General features: G+C 54.6%; 1 pseudogene; it reads right to left on the minus strand.

Annotated features, from left to right (window-relative positions):
• LOC135543389 (TRAF2 and NCK-interacting protein kinase-like) overlaps positions 1-19290 on the minus strand; it is a 52958-nt pseudogene that overhangs the window by 21278 nt on the left and 12390 nt on the right.

Consider the following 19290-nt stretch of genomic DNA (forward strand, 5'->3'; position numbering starts at 1 on the left):
CAAAGTCCACTGACCAGAGACCAATCAGCATATCAATCAATTACTCAGTCAGTCAGTCAATTATTTTACATATCTGTCTGCCTGTCTGGTGCATGAATCAATGTGGAAACTGAAGAAGGTGACATGTTCAGCAATTCTGTGTAGGAATTGGTCTTGAAAAATAAACAATTTATTGTTAAAACCAACAAATGCCTTTGTGTCCGTCTGTCTGTCTCACCCAGTTTGACCTCTGCGTTCTCCGTCAGCAGCACGTTCTGACCCTTGATGTCTCTGTGGATGACCTTGTGCTGGTGGAGATGGGTCAGACCCTGGAGAGAGAGAGGTAGAGAGAGAGAGGAGACGGGTAGAGAAAGAGGTAGAGAGGTAGAGAAAGAAGGAGGGACAGAGAATGGGATGAAGAGAAAGAGAGAGATATGGTTGGTAATTTCAGATCACTCTGAATTTGTTGGTTGTATTGTTCTATAGATATATGTCTCAGCCTCCAGTATTTATGCTGCAGTAGTTTATGTGTCGGGAGGATAGGGTCAGTTTGTTATATCTGGAGTACTTCTCCTGTCCTATCTGGTGTCCTGTGTGAATTTACGTATGCTCTCTCTAATTCTCTCTTTCTTTCTCTCTCTCGGAGGACCTGAACCCTAGGACCATGCCTCAGGACTACCTGGCATGATGACTCCTTGCTGACCCCAGTCCACCTGGCCGTGCTGCTGCTCCAGTTTAAACTGTTCTGCCTGTGATTATTATTATTTGACCATGCTGGTCATTTATGAACATTTGAACATCTTGGTCATGTTCTGTTATAATCTCCACCCGGCACAGCCAGAAGAGGACTGGCCACCCCTCATTTGCTGGTTCCTCTCTAGGTTTCTTCCTAGGTTCTGGCCTTTCTAGGGAATTTTTCCTAGCCACCGTGCTTCTACACCTGCATTGCTTGCTGTTTGGGGTTTTGATTTTGATTTGATTAGTAGTTCTTCAAAGTAAATAAGGCATAGTTTTATGACCGCTGAATACCAACTATCAATCACTTAGATCATGTATTTCAGGTAGAGATACCTAGAAATGTCATTTCAATAATTGAACTCATGTTAGTCAACAAGTTGTTGACTAACCGAAATGTTAATCTCTCAGCACTAAATATTAGCAATACTTACCCTGAGGATCTCTCTGCAGATGTAGGCAGTCCACTCCTCCTTTAGTGAGTTCCCCTTGGTGTTCTTAATCAGATCTGTTATTGAGCCCGCCCCACAGAACTCCATCACCAACTACAGAGACAGAGAGATACAGAGAGAGACAAATAGAGAGAGAGAGAGAGAGAGAGAGAGAGAGACAAAGAGAGAGAGAGACAAAGAGAGAGAGAGAGAGAGAGAGAGACAAAGAGAGAGAGAGAGAGAGAGACAAAGAGAGAGAGAGACAAAGAGAGAGAGAGAAAGAGAGAGAGAGAGAGAGAGAGACAAAGAGACAAAGAGAGAGAGAGAGAGAGAGAGAGAGAGAGACAAAGAGAGACAAAGAAAGAGAAAGAGAGACAAAGAAAGAGACAAAGAGAGAGAGAGACAAAGAGAGAGAGAGAGACAAAGAGAGAGAGAGAGAGCAACAAAGAGAGAGAGAGCAACAAAGAGAGAGAGAGCAACAAAGAGAGAGAGAGAGCGACAAAGAGAGAGAGAGAGAGCAACAAAGAGATACAGAGAGAGAGAGAGAGACAGAGAGAGAGAGAGAGACAAAGAGAGAGAGAGAGAGAGAGAGAGAGAGAGAGAGAGAAAGAGACAAAGAGAGAGAGACAAAGAGAGAGAGACAAAGAGAGAGAGAGAGAGACAAAGAGAAAGAGAGAGAGAGAGACAAAGCGAAAGAGAGAGAGACAAAGAGAGAGAGACAAAGAGAGAGAGAGAGAGAGAGAGAGAGAGAGACAAAGAGAGACAAAGAAAGAGAAAGAGAGACAAAGAAAGAGACAAAGAGAGAGAGAGAGAGAGAGAGAGAGACAAAGAGAGAGGGAGAGAGCAACAAAGAGAGAGAGAGCAACAAAGAGAGAGAGAGCAACAAAGAGAGAGAGCAACAAAGAGAGAGAGAGAGCGACAAAGAGAGAGAGAGCGACAAAGAGAGAGAGAGAGAGCAACAAAGAGATACAGAGAGAGAGAGAGAGAGAGAGAGAGAGAGAGACAAAGAGAGAGAGAGAGAGAGAGACAGAGAGAAAGAGACAAAGAGAGAGAGACAAAGAGAGAGAGAGAGAGAGACAAAGAGAGAGAGAGACAAAGAGAGAGAGAGAGAGAGAGAGACAAAGAGAGAGACAGAGACAAAGACAAAGAGAGAGACAAAGAGAGAGAGAGACAAAGAAAGGTTACCACACACACACACCTGTGCACATACGCACGCAGGTGCACATGGATGCAAACACACACACGTACCCACAGCTGGTCGTCGATGCCAGGAGGGTTCTTCTTGACGAAGGCACCGTAGTAGGTGGCAATGTTCCGATGGTGGCTGTACTTCTTCAACATGTTGATCTCTGCTTTAATCTCCTCTTCCTCATCCTGGAACACACACACATTACAATTCTACACACACATATGCACCTTAGAATGTGTGTGTGTGTGTGTGTGTGTGTGTGTGTGTGTGTGTGTGTGTGTGTGTGTGTGTGTGTGTGTGTGTGTGTGTGTGTGTGTGTGTGTGTGTGTGTGTGTGTGTGTGTGTGTGTGTGTGTGTGTGTGTGTGTGTGAGAGAGAGAGACTTACCCCGGTGACATCCATGACCTTGATGGCTGCAAGTTGCCCTGTCTTGACATGACGACCCTGAGGCAGATAGAAGATAATTAGTTAATGACCTAAGATTAAAGGAAAGTTCCTCCCTAAAACTATCTTTAGGTATTTGTTTCATTAACCCATTGTTGAAGTTTGTCTTGTCAGCCATCACGTTTTCAAGATATGTAACTTTCAAAATAGAGAAGTCATCTCCGTGTGATGCGCTTTGCATCATGATGCATCATATGCGTTTTGAAAGTTACATATCTTGAAAACGGGATGGCTGACAAGACAAACTTCAACAATGGGTTAATGAAACAAATACCTAAAGATAGTTTTAGGGAGGAACTTTCCTTTAAGATGAATGACCTAATGTTGATCATTAACCAGAAGAACAGCAGGAAACAGGGGGGAATGTTTTTACTTGAATGATCCTAGTTCTAGGAGAGAATAAAGAACAGAATCAGAATAGAAGAGACATTAATGAAGAGAAGAGGAGGGAAGGGGAGGAGGGAAGGGGAGGAGGGAAGGGGAGGAGGGAAGGGGAGGAGGGAAGGGGGAGGTGAGGGGAGGAGGGAAGGGGAGGAGGGAAGGGGAGGGAGGGAAGGGGAGGAGGGAAGGGGAGGGGGAAGGGGGGAAGAGGGAAGGGGAGGAGGGAAGGGGAGGAGGGAAGGGGAGGAGGGAAGGGGAGGAGGGAAGGGGAAGAGGGAAGGGGAGGAGGGAAGGGGAGGAGGGAAGGGGGAGGAGGGAAGGGGAGGAGGGAAGGGGGGAGGAGGGAAGGGGGAGGAGGGAAGGGGAAGAGGGAAGGGGAGGAGGGAAGGGGAGGAGGGAAGGGGAGGAGGGAAGGGGGACGGGACGGGAGGAGGGAATGGTAGGGAAGGGGGGAAGGGGAGGTGAGGGGAGGGGAGGAGGGAAGAGGAGGTGATGGGAGGAGGGAAGGGGAGGGGAGGAGGGAAGAGGAGGTGAGGGAAGTGGGGAAGGGGAGGGGAAGGGGGAAGGGGAGGTGAGGGGAGGAGGGAAGGGGAGGTGAGGGAAGTGGGGAAGGGGAGGGGAGGAGGGAGGGAAGGGGGAAGGGGAGGTGAGGGAAGGGGGAAGGGAGGGGAGGAGGGGAAGGGAGGTGAGGGAAGGGGGAAGGGGAGGGAAGGGGGAAGGGGAGGGAGGAGGGAAGTGGGGAAGGGGAGGGAGGAGGGAAGTGGGGAAGGGGAGGAGGAGGAGGGAAGGGGGAAAGGGGAGGTGAGGGAAGAGGAGGTGAGGGGAGGAGGGAAGGGGAGGAGGGAAGAGGAGGTGAGGGGAGGAGGGAAGAGGAGGTGAGGGGAGGGGAGGAGGGAAGGGGGAAGGTGAGGAGGGAAGAGGAGGTGAGGGGAGGAGGGAAGAGGAGGTGAGGGGAGGGGAGGAGGGAATGGGGGAAGGTGAGGTGAGGGAAGAGGAGGTGAGGAGGGAAGGGGAGGGGAGGAGGGAAGTGGGGAAGGGGGAGGGAGGAGGGAAGGGGAGGAGGGAAGGGGGAAGGGGATGTGAGGGAAGTGGGGGAGGGGAGGAGGGAAGTGGGGAAGGGGAGTGGAGGAGGGAAGGGGGGAAGGGGAGGTGAGGGAAGAGGAGGTGAGGGGAGGAGAGGAGGGAAGAGGAGGAGGGAAGGAGGGAAGTGGAGGTGAGGGAAGTGGGGAAGGGGAGGGGAGGAGCAAAGTGGGGAAGGGGAGGGGGAGGAGGGAAGGGGGAAGGGGAGGTGAGAGGAGGTGAGGGGAGGAGGGAAGGGGAGGAGGGAAGAGGAGGTGAGGGGAGGAGGGAAGGGGGGAAGGGGAGGAGGGAAGGGGGGATGGGGAGGTGAGTAGGGAAGGGGGGAAGGGGAGGGGAGGGGAAGGGAAAGAGAGAAGGAGAGGATGTGGGGAATTAAGCAATGACTAGTTACAGGCCAATGAGCTACCACTCTGACTCATACAGGCCACAGTAGAGTCCATAAGTTTCATCACACACACACACACACACACACACACACGTTCTTGGAGACATTTTTTCTTTTAGGATCACTCTGCCCCAATTCCGCAACTACAAAAGACTCTTTGTTTGACAAAAACAATAGAATTACCAGAATACAGCAGTCTATTGACCTCAAAGTCCACACCAACACACACACACACACACACACACACACACACACACACACGTGTTGGTGGGGTGTGTGTGTCAACTCTCATAGCAAGGAAAGCCCTTCTCTTCCCTAAGACTGATTCAGAATGTAAAGCGTCGTTCCTTTTTTTTTAATTCGTTAATTTGTTATTCTCGCATGCCTTCCTGACCTAGATCTGCTGTCTCAAGCCTCATAGCACCAACCAGTTGATGAGTGTATGTGCTCGTGAGTGTGTGCGTAATTGCTTGTGTGTGTGTGTGTGTGTATGTTTGTGTGTGTGTGTGCGTCCACTGCCAACTCCATTACACAGATCCCCTCAGATACATTTACTATGCAGGACACTTCCTGTCCGTAGCCTAGCAACAGGCCTGGCTGTCCAACGTACAGTGGCCAACACACACACATCAGGAGAGGAGAAGAAGTGAGCATTGTCCTGCTAGGGGTGAGGGGGTAAGTGGGTGATGGGATGGACAGAATGACTGAAGGTTGGAGGCTATTTTTCCCCATTTCCATGACCACAGCAACCTTCCCCAGGAGGGAAAGATGAGAGGAAACCACTTTCTCCCTCCCTCCGTCCCGCACGGACTACCCAGTCTAAGACATGCATACTGTTTGCAGTATGCACGGCCTACCCAGTCTAAGACATGCATACTGTTTGCAGTATGCACGGCCTACCCAGTCTAAGACATGCATACTGTTTGCAGTATGCACGGCCTACCCAGTCTAAGACATGCATACTGTTTGCAGTATGCACGGCCTACCCAGTCTAAGACATGCATACTGTTTGCAGTATGCACGGCCTACCCAGTCTAAGACATGCATACTGTTTGCAGTATGCACGGCCTACCCAGTCTAAGACATGCATACTGTTTGCAGTATGCACGGCCTACCCAGTCTAAGACATGCATACTGTTTGCAGTATGCACGGCCTACCCAGTCTAAGACATGCATACTGTTTGCAGTATGCACGGCCTACCCAGTCTAAGACATGCATACTGTTTGCAGTATGCACGCCTACCCAGTCTAAGACATGCATACTGTTTGCAGTATGCACGGCCTACCCAGTCTAAGACATGCATACTGTTTGCAGTATGCACGGCCTACCCAGTCTAAGACATGCATACTGTTTGCAGTATGCACGGCCTACCCAGTCTAAGACATGCATACTGTTTGCAGTATGCACGGCCTACCCAGTCTAAGACATGCATACTGTTTGCAGTATGCACCACTCTACCCAGTCTAAGACATGCATACTGTTTGCAGTATGCACGGACTGCCTCACAGTCTAAGACATGCATACTGTTTGCAGTATGCACGGCCTACCCAGTCTAAGACATGCATACTGTTTGCAGTATGCACGGACTACCCAGTCTAAGACATGCATACTGTTTGCAGTATGCACGGACTACCCAGTCTAAGACATGCATAATGTTTGCATATTGTGCCAAACACACACCACTCTCCTCTCTACATGTAAAAATCGCAGTTTGACACATCTGCCTCACACGTTCCAAAATGCAAGCATCCTCCCCTCCACAGCTACACACACCAAGCCCCCCAACCTCCTCATAGAACCCAAACATCCTCCCCTCCACAGCTACACACACCAAGCCCCCCAACCTCCTCATAGAACCCAAACATCCTCCCCTCCACAGCTACACACACCAAGCCCCCCAACCTCCTCATAGAACCCAAACATCCTCCCCTCCACAGCTACACACACCAAGCCCCCCAACCTCCCCATAGAACCCAAACATCCTCCCCTCCACAGCTACACACACCAAGCCCCCCAACCTCCCCATAGAACCCAAACATCCTCCCCTCCACAGCTACACACACCAAGCCCCCCAACCTCCCCATAGAACCCAAACATCCTCCCTCCACAGCTACACACACCAAGCCCCCCAACCTCCTCATAGAACCCAAACATCCTCCCCTCCACAGCTACACACACCAAGCCCCCCAACCTCCCCATAGAACCCAAACATCCTCCCCTCCACAGCTACACACACCAAGCCCCCCAACCTCCCCATAGAACCCAAACATCCTCCCCTCCACAGCTACACACACCAAGCCCCCAACCTCCCCATAGAACCCAAACATCCTCCCCTCCACAGCTACACACACCAAGCCCCCAACCTCCCCATAGAACCCAAACATCCTCCCCTCCCCTCCACAGCTACACACACCAAAATCCTCCCCCCCCAACCTCCTCATAGAACCCAAACATCCTCCCCTCCACAGCTACACACACCAAGCCCCCCAACCTCCCCATAGAACCCAAACATCCTCCCCTCCACAGCTACACACACCAAGCCCCCAACCTCCCCATAGAACCCAAACATCCTCCCCTCCACAGCAAGCCCCCCACACACCAAACATCCCCCAACCACCCCATAGAACCCAAACATCCTCCCCTCCACAGCTACACACACCAAGCCCCCAACCTCCCCATAGAACCCAAACATCCTCCCCTCCACAGCTACACACACCAAGCCCCCCAACCTCCTCATAGAACCCAAACATCCTCCCCTCCACAGCTACACACACCAAGCCCCCCAACCTCCCCATAGAACCCAAACATCCTCCCCTCCACAGCTACACACACCAAGCCCCCCAACCTCCCCATAGAACCCAAACATCCTCCCCTCCACAGCTACACACACCAAGCCCCCAACCTCCTCATAGAACCCAAACATCCTCCCCTCCACAGCTACACACACCAAGCCCCCAACCTCCCCATAGAACCCAAACATCCTCCCTCCACAGCTACACACACCAAGCCCCCCAACCTCCCCATAGAACCCAAACATCCTCCCCCTCCACAGCTACACACACCAACCCAAATATCCTCCCCCCAACCTCCCCATAGAACCCAAACATCCTCCCCTCCACAGCTAGAACCTCCCCATAGAACCCAAACATCCTCCCCTCCACAGCTCCCTCCACAGCTACACACCAAGCCCCCAACATAGAACCCAAACATCCTCCCCTCCACAGCTACACACCAAGCCCCCAACCATAGAACCCAAACATCCTCCCCTCCACAGCTACCCCATAGAACCCAAACATCCTCCCCTCCACAGCTACACACACCAAGCCCCCCAACCTCCCCATAGAACCCAAACATCCTCCCCTCCACAGCTACACACACCAAGCCCCCATAGAACCCAACCTCCTCCCACAGAACCCAAAATATCCCCTCCACAGCTACACACACCAAGCACCAAGCCCCCCAACCTCCCCATAGAACCCAATCCTCCCTCCACAGCTACACATCCAACCTCCTCATAGAACCCCCTCCACAGAACCCAAAACATCCTCCCACACACACCAAGCACCAAGCAACCTCCCTGCATAGAACCCAAACATCCTCCTCCACAACCTCCCCATAGAACCCAAACATCCTCCCCTCCACAGCTAAACACACCAAGCCCCCAACCTCCCCATAGAACCCAAACATCCTCCCTCCACAGCTACACACACCAAGCCCCCACAAACTCCCCATAGAACCCAAACATCCTCCTCCACAGCTACACACACCAAGCCCACCAACCTCCCTCATAGAACCCAAACATCCCCCCTCCACAGCTACACACCAAGCCCCCAACACCAAGCCCACCAACCTCCCCATAGAACCCAAACATCCTCCCCTCCCCACCAAGCCCACATAGAACCCAAACATCCTCCCCCAAGCCCCCCAACCTCCTCATAGAACCCAAACATCCTCCCCTCCACAGCTCCCCTCACACACACACCAAGCCCCCAACCTCCTCATAGAACCCAAACATCCTCCCCTCCACAGCTACACACACCAAGCCCCCAACCTCCTCATAGAACCCAAACATCCTCCCCTCCACAGCTACCACAGCTCCTCATAGAACCCACACTCCCATCCACAGCTACACACCAACCTCCTCATAGAACCCAAACATCCTCCCCTCCACAGCTACACACACCAAGCCCCCAACCTCCTCATAGAACCCAAACATCCTCCCCCTCCACAGCTACACAAACATCCTCCCTCCACAGCTACACACACACCAAGCCCCCAACCTCCCCATAGAACCCAAACATCCTCCTCCACAGATACACACACCAAGCTCCCCCAAACACCAGGCCCCCCAACCTCCCCATAGAACCCAAACATCCTCCCCTCCAGCTACACACCAAGCCCCCAACCTCCTCATAGAACCTGGCATCATAGAACCCAAACATCCTCCCCTCCACAGCTACACACACCAAGCCCCCAACCTCCCCATAGAACCCAAACATCCTCCCTCCACAGCTACACACCAACATCCCCCCAACCTCCCCATAGAACCCAAACATCCTCCCCTCCTCCACAGCTACACACACCAAGCCCCCAACCTCCTCATAGAACCCAAACATCCTCCCTCCACAGCTACACACCAAGAACCCAAACATCCCAAGCCCCCAACCTCCCCATAGAACCCAAACATCCTCCCTCCACAGCTACACACACCAAGCCCCCCAACCTCCTCCTCATAGAACCCAAACATCCTCCCCTCCAAACATCCTCAACCTCCCCATAGAACCCAAACTCCCCACAGCTACACACACCAAGCCCCCAACACACATAGAATCCAAACATCCCCCACAGCTACACACCAAGCCCCCAACCTCCCCATAGAACCCAAACATCCTCCCCTCCACAGCTACACACCAAGCCCCCAACCTCCCTTGTTAGAACCCAAACATCCTCCCTCCACAGCAACACACCCAAGCCCCCAACCTCCCTCATAGAACCCAACATCCTCCTCCACAGCTACACACACCAAGCACCAGCCCTAACCCTCCCCATAGCACCCAAACATCCCCCAACCTCCCAACCCTCCCCATAGAACCCAAACATCTCCACACAGCTCCCCAACCTCCCCCAAACATCCTCCCTCCCACAGCTACACACCAAGCCCCCCAAACTCCTCATAGAACCCAAACATCCTCCCCTCCACTCACACACCAAGCCCCCAACCTCCTCATAGAACCCAAACATCCTCCTCCACAGCTACACACCAAGCACCAAGCCCCCAACCTCCCCCCTCCACAGCTACACACACCAAGCCCCCAACCTCCTCATAGAACCCAAACATCCTCCCTCCACAGCTACACACACCAAGCCCCCATCCTCCCCTCCACCTCAAGCCCCCCAACCTCCCCATAGAACCAAAACATCCTCCCCCACAGCTACACACACCAAGCCCCCACCTCCTCATAGAACCCAAACATCCTCCCTCCACAGCAACACACACCAAGCCCCCAACCTCCTCATAGAACCCAAAACATCCTCCCTCCACAGCTACACACAAGCCCCCCCCCATAGAAAGCCCAAGCCCCAACCTCCCCATAGAACCCAAACATCCTCTCCTCCACAGCTACACACATAGAACCACATCCTCCTCTCCACAGCTACACACACCAAACAACCTCCCCATACATCCTCCCCTCCACAGCTACACACCCAACCTCCCCATCCTCATCCTCCTCCACAGCTACACAGCCCCCAACCTCCTCATAGAACCCAAACATCCTCCCCTCCACAACCTCCCCACCTCCTCATAGAACCCAAACATCCTCCCCTCCACACACACCTCCTCCACAGCTACACACCAAGCCCCCCAACCTCCCATAGAACCCAAACATCCTCCACCAAGCCCCCAACCTCCCCATAGAACCCCTCCCACAGCTACACACCAAGCCCCCCAACCTCCCCATAGAACCCAAACATCCTCCCCTCCACAGCTACACACACCAAGCCCCCAACCCCCCCCAACCAAGCCCCCCAACCTCCCCATAGAACCCAAACATCCTCCCCACAGCTAGACACAAGCCCCCAAACATCAAACATCTCCTCCACAGCTACACACCCCCAAACCTCAGGGCAACATCCTCCATAGAACCAAACATAGAACCCATCCTCCCATCCACAGCTACATAGAACCCAAAACATCACACCACACACCAAGCCCCCAACCTCCCCATAGAACCCAAACATCCTCCCCCTCCACAGCTACACACACCAAGCCCCCCAACCTCCCTCATAGAACCCAAACATCCTCCCCTCCACAGCTACACACACCAAGCCTCATAGAACCCCAACAGCTACACACCAAGCCCCCCAACCTCCTCATAGAACCCAAACATCCTCCCCTCCACAGCTACACACACCAAGCACCAAGCCCCCCAACCTCCCCATAGAACCCAAACATCCTCCCCTCCACAGCTACACACACCAAGCCCCCCAACCTCCCCATAGAACCCAAACATCCTCCCCTCCACCAGCCCCCCCAACACATATCCTCCCCTCAAGCCCCCAACCTCCTCATAGAACCCAACATATCCTCCCTTCCACAGCTACACACCAAGCCCCCAACCTCCCATAGACCCATACCAAGCCCCCAAGCCTCCCCATAGAACCCAAACCTCCCCTCCACAGCTACACACACCAAGCCCCCCAACCTCCATAGAACCCAAACATCCTCCCTCCACAGCTACACACACCAAGCCCTCCCCCCCAAACATCCTCCCATCCACAGCTCCCCCATAGAACCCAAACATCCTCCCCTCCACAGCTACACAAGCCCCCAACCTCCTCATAGAACCCAAACATCCCCCCTCCACAGCTCCAAGCCCCCCAACCTCCCATAGAACCCAAACATCCTCCCCCTCCACAGCTACACACACCAAGCCCCCAACCTCCTCATAGAACCCAAACATCCTCCCTCCACAGCTACACACACCAAGCCCCCCAACCTCCCCATAGAACCCAAACATCCTCCCCTCCACAGCTACACACACCAAGCCCCCAACCTCCCCATAGAACCCAAACATCCTCCCTCCACAGCTACACACACCAAGCCCCCAACCTCCTCCATAGAACCCAAACATCCTCCCCTCCACAGCTACACACACCAAGCCCCCAACCTCCTCATAGAACCCAAACATCCTCCCCTCCACAGCTACACACACCAAGCCCCCAACCTCCTCATAGAACCCAAACATCCTCCCTCCACAGCTACACACACCAAGCCCCCAACCTCCCCATAGAACCCAAACATCCTCCCCTCCACAGCTACACACACCAAGCCCCCCAACCTCCCCATAGAACCCAAACATCCTCCCCTCCACAGCTACACACACCAAGCCCCCAACCTCCCCATAGAACCCAAACATCCTCCCCTCCACAGCTACACACACCAAGCCCCCCAACCTCCCATAGAACCCAAACATCCTCCCCCTCCACAGCTACACACACCAAGCCCCCAACCTCCCATAGAACCCAAACATCCTCCCCTCCACAGCTACACACACCAAGCCCCCCAACCTCCCCATAGAACCCAAACATCCTCCCCTCCACAGCTACACACACCAAGCCCCCCAACCTCCTCATAGAACCCAAACATCCTCCCTCCACAGCTACACACACCAAGCCCCCCAACCTCCCCATAGAACCCAAACATCCTCCCCTCCACAGCTACACACACCAAGCCCCAACCTCCCCATAGAACCCAAACATCCTCCCCTCCACAGCTACACACCAAGCCCCCCAACCTCCCCATAGAACCCAAACATCCTCCCTCCACAGCTACACACACCAAGCCCCCAACCTCCCCATAGAACCCAAACATCCTCCTCCACAGCTACACACACCAAGCCCCCCAACCTCCTCATAGAACCCAAACATCCTCCCCTCCACAGCTACACACACCAAGCCCCCAACCTCCCCATAGAACCCAAACATCCTCCCCTCCACAGCTACACACCAAGCCCCCAACCTCCCCATAGAACCCAAACATCCTCCCTCCACAGCTACACACACCAAGCCCCCAACCTCCTCATAGAACCCAAACATCCTCCCCTCCACAGCTACACACACCAAGCCCCCAACCTCCTCATAGAAACCAAACATCCTCCTCCACAGCTACACACACCAAGCCCACCAACCTCCCCATAGAACCCAAACATCCTCCCCTCCACAGCTACACACACCAAGCCCCCCAACCTCCTCATAGAACCCAAACATCCTCCCTCCACAGCTACACACCAAGCCCCCAACCTCCTCATAGAACCCAAACATCCTCCCTCCACAGCTACACACACCAAGCCCCCAACCTCCCCATAGAACCCAAACATCCTCCCCTCCACAGCTACACACACCAAGCCCCCAACCTCCCCATAGAACCCAAACATCCTCCCCTCCACAGCTACACACACCAAGCCCCCCAACTCCCCATAGAACCCAAACATCCTCCCCTCCACAGCTACACACACCAAGCCCCCCAACCTCCCCCATAGAACCCAAACATCCTCCTCCACAGCTACACACCAAGCCCCTAAACAACCAAGAACCTAAACATCCTCCCCTCCAACACCAAGCCCCCCAACCATAGAACCCAAACATCCTCCTCCACAGCTACACACACCAAGCCCCCCAACCTCCTCATAGAACCCAAACATCCTCCCTCCACAGCTACACACACCAAGCCCCCAACCTCCTCATAGAACCCAAACATCCTCCCCTCCAGCTACACACACCAAGCCCCCAACCTCCTCATAGAACCCAAACATCCTCCCCTCCACAGCTACACACACCAAGCACCAAGCCCCCAACCTCCCCATAGAACCCAAACATCCTCCCTCCACAGCTACACACACCAAGCCCCCCAACCTCCCCATAGAACCCAAACATCCTCCCCTCCACAGCTACACACACCAAGCCCCCCAACCTCCTCATAGAACCCAAACATCCTCCCCTCCACAGCTACACACACCAAGCCCCCAACCTCCCCCATAGAACCCAAACATCCTCCCTCCACAGCTCCACACACCAAGCCCCCCAACCTCCCATAGAACCCAAACATCCTCCTCCACAGCTACACACACCAAGCCCCCCAACCTCCCCATAGAACCCAAACATCCTCCTCCACAGCTACACACACCAAGCCCCCCAACCTCCTCATAGAACCCAAACATCCTCCCCTCCACAGCTACACACACCAAGCCCCCAACCTCCTCATAGAACCCAAATATCCTCCTCCACAGCTACACACACCAAGCCCCCCAACCTCCCCATAGAACCCAAACATCCTCCCCTCCACAGCTACACACACCAAGCTCCCCATCCCCATAGAACCCAAACATCCTCCTCCACAGCTACACACCAAGCCCCCCAACCTCCCCATAGAACCCAAACATCCTCCTCCAACAGCTACACACACCAAGCCCCCCAACCTCCCCATAGAACCCAAACATCCTCCCCTCCACAGCTACACACCAAGCCCCCAACCTCCTCATAGAACCCAAACATCCTCCTCCACAGCTACACACACCAAGCCCCCAACCTCCCCATAGAACCCAAACATCCTCCCCTCCACAGCTACACACACCAAGCCCCCAACCTCCCCATAGAACCCAAACATCCTCCCCTCCACAGCTACACACACCAAGCCCCCAACCTCCCCATAGAACCCAAACATCCTCCCTCCACAGCTACACACACCAAGCCCCCAACCTCCTCATAGAACCCAAACATCCTCCCTCCACAGCCCACACCAAGCCCCCCAACCTCCTCATAGAACCCAAACATCCTCCCTCCACAGCTACACACACCAAGCCCCCCAACCTCCCCATAGAACCCAAACATCCTCCCCCTCCACAGCTACACACACCAAGCCCCCCAACCTCCTCATAGAACCCAAACATCCTCCCCTCCACAGCTACACACACCAAGCCCCCAACCTCCCCATAGAACCCAAACATCCTCCCTCCACAGCTACACACACCAAGCCCACCAACCTCCCATAGAACCCAAACATCCTCCCCTCCACAGCTACACACACCAAGCCCCCAACCTCCCCATAGAACCCAAACATCCTCCCCTCCACAGCTACACACACCAAGCCCCCCAACCTCCCCATAGAACCCAAACATCCTCCCTCCACAGCTACACACACCAAGCCCCCCCAACCTCCTCATAGAACCCAAACATCCTCCCCTCCACAGCTACACACACCAAGCCCCCAACCTCCCCATAGAACCCAAACATCCTCCCTCCACAGCTACACACACCAAGCCCCCAACCTCCTCATAGAACCCAAACATCCTCCCCTCCACAGCTACACACACCAAGCCCCCAACCTCCTCATAGAACCCAAACATCCTCCCTCCACAGCTACACACACCAAGCCCCCCAACCTCCCCATAGAACCCAAACATCCTCCCCTCCACAGCTACACACACCAAGCCCCCAACCTCCTCATAGAACCCAAACATCCTCCCCTCCACAGCTACACACACCAAGCCCCCCAACCTCCCCATAGAACCCAAACATCCTCCCCTCCACAGCTACACACACCAAGCCCCCCAACCTCCCCATAGAACCCAAACATCCTCCCCTCCACAGCTACACACACCAAGCACACACCAAGCCCCCCAACCTCCCCATAGAACCCAAACATCCTCCCCTCCACAGCTACACACACCAAGCCCCCCAACCTCCTCATAGAACCCAAACATCCTCCCTCCACAGCAACACACACCAAGCCCCCAACCTCCTCATAGAACCCAAACATCCTCCCCTCCACAGCTACACACACCAAGCACCAAGCCCCCCAACCTCCCCATAGAACCCAAACATCCTCCCCTCCACAGCTACACACACCAAGCCCCCAACCTCCCCATAGAACCCAAACATCCTCCCCTCCACAGCTACACACACCAAGCCCCCCAACCTCCCCATAGAACCCAAACATCCTCCCCTCCACAGCTACACACACCAAGCCCCCCAACCTCCTCATAGAACCCAAACATCCTCCCCTCCACAGCTACACACACCAAGCCCCCCAACCTCCTCATAGAACCCAAACATCCTCCCCTCCACAGCTACACACACCAAGCACCAAGCCCCCCAACCTCCCCATAGAACCCAAACATCCTCCCCTCCACAGCTACACACACCAAGCCCCCCAACCTCCTCATAGAACCCAAACATCCTCCCCTCCACAGCTACACACACCAAGCCCCCAACCTCCTCATAGAACCCAAACATCCTCCCCCTCCACAGCTACACACACACCAAGCCCCCAACCTCCCCATAGAACCCAAACATCCTCCCTCCACAGCTACACACACCAAGCCCCCAACCTCCCCATAGAACCCAAACATCCTCCCCTCCACAGCTACACACACCAAGCCCCCCAACCTCCCCATAGAACCCAAACATCCTCCCTCCACAGCTACACACACCAAGCCCCCAACCTCCCCATAGAACCCAAACATCCTCCCTCCACAGCTACACACCAAGCCCCCCAACCTCCCCATAGAACCCAAACATCCTCCTCCACAGCTACACACACCAAGCACCAAGCCCCCAACCTCCCCATAGAACCCAAACATCCTCCCTCCACAGCTACACACACCAAGCTCCCCAACCTCCTCATAGAACCCAAACATCCTCCCCTCCACAGCTACACACACCAAGCCCCCAACCTCCCATAGAACCCAAACATCCTCCCCTCCACAGCTACACACACCAAGCACCCCCCAACCTCCCCATAGAACCCAAACATCCTCCCCTCCACAGCTACACACACCAAGCCCCCCCAACCTCCTCATAGAACCCAAACACCCTCCCTCCACAGCTACACACACCAAGCAAGCCCCCAACCTCCCCATAGAACCCAAACATCCTCCCCTCCACAGCTACACACACCAAGCCCCCAACCTCCTCATAGAACCCAAACATCCTCCCTCCACAGCTACACACACCAAGCCCCCCAACCTCCCCATAGAACCCAAACATCCTCCCCTCCACAGCTACACACACCAAGCCCCCAACCTCCCCATAGAACCCAAACATCCTCCCCTCCACAGCTACACACACCAAGCCCCCAACCTCCTCATAGAACCCAAACATCCTCCCCTCCACAGCTACACACACCAAGCCCCCCAACCTCCTCATAGAACCCAAACATCCTCCTCCACAGCTACACACACCAAGCCCCCCAACCTCCTCAAGAACCCAAACATCCTCCCTCCACAGCTACACATCAAGCCCACCAACCTCCTCATAGAACCCAAACATCCTCCCCTCCACAGCTACACACACCAAGCCCCCAACCTCCTCATAGAACCCAAACATCCTCCCCCTCCACAGCTACACACACCAAGCCCCCAACCTCCTCATAGAACCCAAACATCCTCCCCTCCACAGCTACACACACCAAGCCCACCAACCTCCTCATAGAACCCAAACATCCTCCTCCACAGCTACACACACACCAAGCCCCCAACCTCCCCATAGAACCCAAACATCCTCCCCTCCACAGCTACACACACCAAGCCCCCAACCTCCCCATAGAACCCAAACATCCTCCCCTCCACAGCTACACACACCAAGCCCCCCAACCTCCCCATAGAAACCAAACATCCTCCCCTCCACAGCTACACACACCAAGCCCACCAACCTCCTCATAGAACCCAAACATCCTCCCCTCCACAGCTACACACACCAAGCCCCCCAACCTCCCCATAGAACCCAAACATCCTCCCCTCCACAGCTACACACACCAAGCCCACCAACCTCCTCATAGAACCCAAACATCCTCCCCTCCACAGCTACACACACCAAGTCCCCCCAACCTCCCCATAGAACCCAAACATCATCCCCTCCACAGCTACACACACCAAGCCCCCAACCTCCTCATAGAACCCAAACATCCTCCCCTCCGCAGCTACACACACCAAGCACACCAACCTCCTCATAGAACCCAAACATCCTCCCCTCCACAGCTACACACACCAAGCCCCCCGACCTCCCCATAGAACCCAAAACATCCTCCCCTCCACAGCTACACACACCAAGCCCCCCAACCTCCTCATAGAACCCAAGCATCCTCCCCTCCACAGCTACACACACCAAGCCCCCAACCTCCTCATAGAACCCAAACATCCTCCCCTCCACAGCTACACACACCAAGCCCCCCAACCTCCCCATAGAACCCAAACATCCTCCCCTCCACAGCTACACACACCAAGCCCCCCAACCTCCTCATAGAACCCAAATATCCTCCCCTCCACAGCTACACACTCCTCAAGCACCAAGCCCCCCCCAACCTCCCCCATAGAACCCAAACATCCTCCCTCCACAGCTACACACACCAAGCCCCCAACCTCCCCATAGAACCCAAACATCTTCCCCTCCACAGCTACACACCAAGCCCCCCAACCTCCCCATAGAACCCAAACATCCTCCCCCTCCACAGCTACACACACCAAGCCCCCAACCTCCTCATAGAACCCAAACATCCTCCCCTCCACAGCTACACACACCAAGCCCCCCAACCTCCTCATAGAACCCAAACATCCTCCCCTCCACAGCTACACACACCAAGCACCAAGCCCCCAACCTCCCCATAGAACCCAAACATCCTCCCTTCACAGCTACACACACCAAGCCCCCAACCTCCTCATAGAACCCAAACATCCTCCCCTCCACAGCTACACACATCAAGCCCCCAACCTCCTCATAGAACCCAAATATCCTCCCCTCCACAGCTACACACACCAAGCACCAGGCCCCCAACCTCCCCATAGAACCCAAACATCCTCCCCTCCACAGCTACACACACCAAGCCCCCAACCTCCCCATAGAACCCAAACATCCTCCCCTCCACAGCTACACACACCAAGCCCCCAACCTCCCCATAGAACCCAAACATCCCCTCCCCTCCACAGCTACACACACCAAGCCCCCAACCTCCTCATAGAACCCAAACATCCTCCCCTCCACAGCTACACACATCAAGCCCCCCAACCTCCTCATAGAACCCAAATATCCTCCCCTCCACAGCTACACACACCAAGCACCAAGCCCCCCAACCTCCCCATAGAACCCAAACATCCTCCCCTCCACAGCTACACACACCAAGCCCCCCAACCTCCCCATAGAACCCAAACATCCTCCCCTCCACAGCTACACACACCAAGCCCCCCAACCTCCCCATAGAACCAAACATCCTCCCCCTCCACAGCTACACACACCAAGCCCCCAACCTCCTCATAGAACCCAAACATCCTCCCCCTCCACAGCTACACACACCAAGCCCCCCAACCTCCTCATAGAACTCCCAAATATCCTCCCTTCCACAGCTACACACACCAAGCACCAAGCCCCCCAACCTCCCCATAGAACCCAAACATCCTCCCCTCCACAGCTACACACACCAAGCCCCCCAACCTCCCATAGAACCCAAACATCCTCCCCCTCCACAGCTACACACACCAAGCCTCCCAACCTCCTCATAGAACCCAAACATCCTCCCCTCCACAGCTACACACACCAAGCCCCCAACCTCCCCATAGAACCCAAACATCCTCCCCTCCACAGCTACACACACCAAGCCCCCAACCTCCTCATAGAAC

Source organism: Oncorhynchus masou, chromosome 7 (genome assembly GCF_036934945.1).
Source record: "Oncorhynchus masou masou isolate Uvic2021 chromosome 7, UVic_Omas_1.1, whole genome shotgun sequence".
Lineage (NCBI taxonomy): Eukaryota > Metazoa > Chordata > Actinopteri > Salmoniformes > Salmonidae > Oncorhynchus > Oncorhynchus masou.